The sequence below is a fragment of the Saccopteryx bilineata genome, chromosome 2 (genome assembly GCF_036850765.1).
Source record: "Saccopteryx bilineata isolate mSacBil1 chromosome 2, mSacBil1_pri_phased_curated, whole genome shotgun sequence".
In the NCBI taxonomy this organism is placed as follows: domain Eukaryota; kingdom Metazoa; phylum Chordata; class Mammalia; order Chiroptera; family Emballonuridae; genus Saccopteryx; species Saccopteryx bilineata.
This window is the reverse complement of record NC_089491.1, coordinates 267,749,512-267,756,467: the sequence shown is the minus strand read 5'-3', so window position 1 is coordinate 267,756,467 and position 6,956 is coordinate 267,749,512. Positions and strand designations below refer to the sequence as shown.

The 6,956-nt window shown below is 52.8% G+C and overlaps 1 long non-coding RNA gene across 1 annotated transcript; it reads left to right on the top strand.

Annotated features, from left to right (window-relative positions):
- Window positions 1-1,107: 1,107 nt before the first annotated feature.
- LOC136325704 (uncharacterized) lies at window positions 1,108-6,728 on the top strand. The gene is made up of 3 exons (XR_010729295.1): window positions 1,108-1,208; window positions 3,156-3,824; window positions 5,661-6,728. It is a non-coding gene; the product is annotated as an uncharacterized lncRNA (long non-coding RNA).
- Window positions 6,729-6,956: the final 228 nt, after the last annotated feature.

Below are 6,956 nucleotides of genomic sequence, written 5' to 3'. Positions count from 1 at the left end.
CATTTAGGTCTCTGGTGTTTGGAGAGCTTGCTGAGCCGTGGGTGGGTCCAACTTAAGGCTGTATCCCGTTGCCTTATTTAAACGTAATAGAATACGCACGTGCGTCTCTAAACTGTTCTGTGGGTATACATGTGGACATTCGAGTAGCCCAAAATATGAAATGAAATCTCATTTTAAAACTGCATTGCAATCACACCTCCCGGGCAGACTCCCATTTGATCAGTACAGACAGAGTTAAATTTGTTTCGCAGCTACGCGGTTACTCCTTTTCTCTTGGAGCAATAAAGTCTGTCTGTTACACATTACCAGGGAATTGGAGAATAGGGCTCCCCCCACGAACTCTTTTTCAATCTTGCACTAACCCTCTCAGTAATATATGTAATATGTGTATATGCAGTTACTTTTTTTAAAAAAAATTAGCGATAACATTCTGAGTGTATGAAGAGTGGTGTTCCTCTCCCTTTGCGTTTAGGATTCAGTGCGCTGCTCAATTGTCACTCTGGGGACCCACCCCGGGGGGTGGACACTCACTGGGATTTCAGGGAGGGAGGAGGAGGTGTTCTAGTCTGGGTTGCATGCAGGGGCACGGAGTCAGGCGCCTGACTGCAGCCAGGATAAGGTCATAGGTATAGAATTAGGACTGAGGCAGGATTTAACATGCCCGCATGGAAGGGAGAGCAAGCGTCACCGGCCCAGGATGAAACCCAGCGCCGCCGCAGGAAAGTTTCCAGGCAGTGGTGGCACGAACACTATTTTTTACCCTATTTCTTTTCTTTCTTAAAATATTTTCCTGTTCTGCGCCTGTGTTGGGCATAAATAGAAGGGGGTGGGGAGGGAAATGAACACTGGGTGAAACCGAATCAGCCTTCCACACTGTGGGGAATTCGTGGAAAGGCATAGAAGAGAGAGGTGCCCTCATTTCGGGGGAGTGGGACGAGGAAGGGACTGTTTCCCGCTTGGAAACCTCCGCACCTCGCTGCTGGAGAGGCTGACCCGGAACCTCTGCGGAGGGTGCCCTGGGCATTTTGCCGCTGGATGGCGCTCGCGAGGAGCCGAGGCGGGCGGACTGTCGTTCTCTGTGTGCCCTGCAGGGCCTGAGCGAATCTCCCCAGACGCACGCGGTGGGGAATCTCCGCCATGGCACCAGGAGGCCGTAGCTCTTGCAGGAAGTTAGGGTGGTAGAGGGTCACCCACAGTTCGCCAAATCTGTAAGTTGGATCAGAGAGGCTGGGCACGAACAGGGATGTGGGGGAAGGGGTTTCTAGGGCGAACTACCTCCTTGTTTCTTAGGCCTACCTGCACTAGGTCCTCTTTAGCAGGAAAGGAGTGCGTGTGGGGTGGGGGTGGTAGAGTGGTTCAGGAGGACAGGCTAAAAGGTGTGGAGATGCGAAAAGGGTACACAGGTTGTAGAAGCTCAGGGTCCCGCGCCCCCTCCCCCGCCGCCTTTTGGCAAATGCCAGTTTGGTGCCAGCCAGGCCCAGGTGCTCTCGGTCAAGCCAGTCAAATCGAAGTGGCTGGCGTTACCAGCCTGGATTATACCTGGAATCGGCAATCTCAGGGTTAGAGTGCACTGAAATCTCACCGGCACAGGGCGCCTTGGGGACTGGACAGTGCACGTTGCCTGAGTCTCCACTTGGAAGCCTCTGTGGATGTACCTGAGACCTCCGACGGTGGTCCCCCCGCCAGAGGAGGGGCTGCAGGCAACAGTGCTGCGAAGAATAAATTCATCCAACATTTACTGAACACTATGTACCAGGCACTGTGTTAGACTTTCACTCTTGTCAAAAGTTACTTAACCCTTTGAGTAGTGAGTTTTTTTCATGCTCGCTGACCCTAGGAGCGAGTTGGTTTTGTTTTCAAAAATGAAATTAGTTACAGTTACAGTTTTATTAACTTAGAATCATGTTTGTTTGATAACCAATTTATGGAAACAAGAAGAACGTACATTTGCCTTTTTTTTTTAACGTTGCCCTACACATGTACGATTGTACTCTGGATGGTCAGGAGGCACGAGGACGTACATGAACGTTCCTACGACTCATAGGGTTGAAAAGCTAGAAGGGGGGGGAGAGGAAATCAACCATAACTAAAGAAGTTGATAGGCAATGTGATCTGGGTAGGAGTGTTTAACGTGATGTCTTCAGTTTGTAAGCTGCTGAGGGATGGCCCTCATATCTCCAACTCTGATGTAGTACGTGGTAATTGGTAGGTGCTCAATAAACACTCTTTCAATACAGGAGTGAAAGTGTCTGAAGAAAGGGAGATACCGAGACTAAAGGGGGTTGGATTCTCCATGCATTTGAAAATAAATGGCCACTTCCAAAGTGCATGTAAAAACAAAAACAACATGAAACTTACTAGCTGCGCCCCAAACAGATTCTATGTAATAAAGGGGAGGCAGGGAAAAGATGGTAACGGGAAGAGAAGTTCGGTATATGGCTAGAAACGTTCACTAGGTCATTCCGCAAATACTGCTTGAGGGGCTTCTCTGCCCAGGTAGTCTGCCAAGAGCTTGAAGACACGTGGGCGAACAAGAAATGGCTCCTTGGGGGCTTGAGCCTTACTGTCCTTCACTGCAGTTTTTTTTTTAATGGTATAATTCCCATTTTAAAGATGAAGAAAATGGAGGCCCAGAAAGAACTGGGTGGGAGAAGGCTGACATTTAAGGTCTCAGGGCAGGAAGACTGAGTGGGTTTTGTTCCCCAGAAGAGGCAGCGTCTGGGAGCCCAGGAGACACCCCCCCACACACACACTGCCCTACTGAGCCCATCTGCTGGGAGATCACCCGGCACAAAAGACTTTTTCAAATTCGAACTTGGGGAGGTGATGAAGTATCTAACTATAGACTCTCCCATCCGTTTCTTCCATTCAGAGCATACACCTTGCCCAGGACTGGACATTTTGACCACTCTTCATACGCCGGAATCTAGTATAGATAGCTAGGTAGTCTCACCCAGGGTTGCGTTGCTAAAAAGTGAGGGCAAAGGAGCCTCCACACCCCCTCCTCCCCATTAGGGCTTTAAGTTTCTGTACAGACCCCTTCCCACATCAGTACAGCAACACCCAGCGCATTCTGGCTCATGAGGTTCGTTCGTTCTTCGAATGTATGTTGATTGAATAAACTAATTCTTGGTTTCTTTTTGTTTTAAAAATAGAACAGAACTAAAAAAAGAATCCCCAATCGAATGAAGAATAGTGAGATGAGCAGTTCATTTCCTGGAACTGCTGCGTGGGAGTGGGACCGACGTGGGTCACCTGCGCGTCCTCATGCACAGGCAGGGCCACTTCCCACCAGCTTTGTCAAGACGGCCGTGATTTTCTTCCATCTATGTGTGTGTCCCAGACTTCGTTCAGTTTATCAATGAAGAAGACGAGCTGACCCACCACTAGGTCAATCCAATCGACGAGGTCCTCGAGGACTGCTGGGAAACCGCCTTCGTCGCTTCGCGCTGGGTTCCACCAGAAAGGGTTGGGGATTTAGGTTCCTTGCTCCCGGCCGTCAGCACTGAAGTGGGGATCGGTGAGCGAAGACGCCTCCAGCCCCACCCAGGGGAGGCTCCTCACCCACCCACCCACCGAATGCTCTTGAGCTCAAGAGCAGATTTCCTCCTGTGGCCATCTCGGCGTTGGACTCAAACACCCGGATCGTTGCGCAGCCGGCCCTCATTTGCAAATGGGTTTGTTATGAAATGGTATTTAATTGGAGAGAACGTTTGTGAAACACTCACAAAGTCGACAGTGTTCTAAGAGCTTTCCCACGCACCGCCTCATGAAACAGAGCAATCCGAGCAACAGGCGCCTTCTCCGCGATCCCCTGGGTCCAGGTGCGGAAGCGGAGGCACAAGGACTTGCCCCGGGTCCCACGGCCAGTCTCCGTTGGAGCTGGGATTCCACATGGGGATCGGCTAAGTCCCTGTCTGGCTTTTAACCACAAGGCAGTAGGTGCCCCGCGTGTGCCCCACGCACACACGCGGTACACAGTAGCGATGTTTCGTTTACGGGAGAGAAATTCCATTTAACCCTTTCCCAGACGATCTGGAAACGACCCTGGTCCAGTGGTTTCTCCTGAAAGCAAATGTAACTGGTTGGGGTTGGGGGTGGTGGTGTGGGAGTCTGATCGAACCTTAAACTCTGAAAATTCAGAGCTTTCCAGACTTTTTCTTTTTCTTTTTGGTACGAAGGAAGGGTGCGTGTGTGTGTGTGTGTGTGTGTGTGTGTGTGTGTGTGTGTAGAATCAATATGGTCCAGACAGCCCTTCACAAAGGGACTCCAGGCGGGCGCCTGGGCCGCACGGCCCCCACCCCACCGCCCGCGGCGAATTAATTGGGCCCTGAAAGAAGGGGCGACGTAGCTTCCAGTTAATTAGTCGAGAAATGAATCAAGCCCCAGCAGCCTGGCAAAGGCCCCTGGGGCTCGGGTTTTGTGCATACCAAACTGGTCAGCGGGGCGCTCCCCTGGGGCCGGGTGGAGCGCGGCGGGGAGCCGGGCTTGGGCGCCTCCGGCCGTCCTGCGCCGGCGTCCTGCGCCCCGAGCGGGCTCGCGCGCTCCCGCAGGCTCCAGCTTCCCTCGTCTCTTCCCTCGCTCTTTCCCCCTCCTCTCACTTCTTTTTCTTTCCCTTTTCTGTCTTTACCATCGCCTTGCTCTCCATTTCTGGCCGGCTCCCTGAACTTTGCTCGGGTTTCCGCCCCGTCGAGGCTTCCCTGCTCTCTCTCTCTGCCGCGTCGTCTCTCTCCAAGTTCTCCGCTGGCAAGTCTCTCTCTAAACACCTGCCTCAGCCTGCCAGGATCCGGGGCTGGGTGGTTTGGGAACAGCGGCGCTGAGGATGTCCCTGACTTAGGGAGAGGGGACGGGGATCGGAGTGGGCAGTAGCTTTGCAGTCCTGAGGCCTGCTGCGTGTGTTCCTGGGGGCAGACTCTGCAACCTTGGGTCACCTCGGATCCGGGCTTCTGCTGGAGGTGAGGGGAACCTTCTGAGATAATGCAAACCTCCGAAAGGGTCTGACAACCAGTAACCTGTGTCCCCACGCAAGAGGGGCTTAGAATTGAGGCCGACGTGCAGCACATGAGCAATTATTGAGCTCCTGGTGTGTGTCTGCCTTACATCCCGCCTCCGGCCCCTCCTCAGTCTTTCCCATGTCCACCCTGACATGGAAGACCCTGGTGTTTCCCTTCAGAAGCAGCTCTGCTGCAGGGAAGAGGGGAGGCACAAATCTAAACCCAGTTATTTCGAGGCCTTTTTGTGCCATATGCCAGTGCTCTCCCCTGACATTAAGGGATGGAATTCAGAGAAGTGGAGTGATTTTCCTAGAGTCACACAGCAAAGGGAAGAGGAGGTGATTCCACCCTCTAACCTGGCATTAGGTACCCATCCATTGGCCCCTTTAGGGCATCATTTGGCCTTCTGGCCCAGCCTGGCCTGGCCTGGGATGCAACGTGTATGGATAGGAGGTGCGAGGGTCTCAGGAATCACCTTGCTTCCACTGCTTTGGCGTAAAAACCCTCATCTTTCTCGTACTTTCTCGTATTTCACTCCTGTCTTTCTTTCTAGTTCTGTCACTGCTTTGGGCCCCCTCCCATCCGCCTTTCTGTCTCCTTCTCCCTGAAAGCACATGGAATCCACACTCAGAAGCTGAGGTCAGCATCTCTCATTCTTTCTTCCAGTTATCCCTGTAGCTGCTCGCACCTCGAGGTTTGAGGCTGGGCAGAGCCCCTCTACGACCAACCGCCAGGATCCGAGCTGCAGAAGCAAAGCTATTCGATTCCATGCCCTCCCAGCTCTGCTGACCGCCGAGCTCCTCTCCAAGCCGCATCCATGAGGTCCTCGTGGACGCTCCAGCGGAGGAGACTGGGCACGCGTGCCAAACAGCAGCCCGGAACCGCGCTTCTTTTTTCTTCCTTTGCCCGCTTGACCGACTTTGGCTTTGCTCAAGGGCCTGAGGTGCCTGAGCCGCGCTTGGCTTCGATTCCTGCCTCTCTCAGGAGGCTCGGGACTGTGGTTTCCGCCGCCACATCCCTGCCTGGCGGGCGCGCAAGAGCTTGGCGAGCTTCCCGCACGCGCTGGGAGCCAACCGCCCTGAGCCTCAGTTTCCTCCCTCTTTTCGGATCCAGAAAGTGAAGCACAGAACGGTTCAGGGAAGAAGGATGGCGAAAGGATTGGTTAGTGGTGGGACCACAGTTCCTGCGCGTGGAGGCGTCTAGACTGGACCCTCGGCGCCTTCCCCTCTCCCTGTCTCCGCTGACTTCTACCCACCTCCAAGCGCAAACGAAGCGATAACACTGGCGGTGTGTCGTTTTCCGCACTAGGAAAGGAGATCCCCAATCTCCAAGACCCCAGCCTTCCCTAAATGCGCCCCAAAACCTGTGGAGCTGAGTTGCAGTGTGGGTGTGCCCGCTGCGTGTAGGCCGGGATGAGCCAGGTCCCAGCCCGCCTGTGCCCACTCAGGTGTGCATAGGGCCAGTTCCTTGTGCGCTGCCTGCTCCGTTGTGACTGCTGTTGGCCTCGCTACGTTTGCAGACTCCCACGTGGTGCCTACCAGCTAACTGTTGGCACATCTACCGAGCATTAAAAGATGACCTGTTAGAAAGCCTTGGAACTTCAGATGAGTGCATGAACCCCGTCTCTAAACTTCAGTTGACTCCTCTGAAAAGTGGGAATAACAGGTCCTGCCACAGAGGACCACCTCTAGGAATAAATAAAACAAATATATAATGTATGTACATCACTCTGCCCAACACTTGGTACAAAGTAAGTGCTTATTTTTCATTAGCTTTTTGGACACCCCAAACTCTCTGTGTCTCAGACTCGCTTTCTGCCTTTATCTATCCACTCTCTCAAAATACATGCTGAGTATATACTAGGTATGTTTAGAGTATACTTAAAAGAATATCTGTATTTATAGAAGACTACCTAGCATGTGTTTAGCCCCCTTTCTATGAGTAGTACTCTCTTGCCTCGCC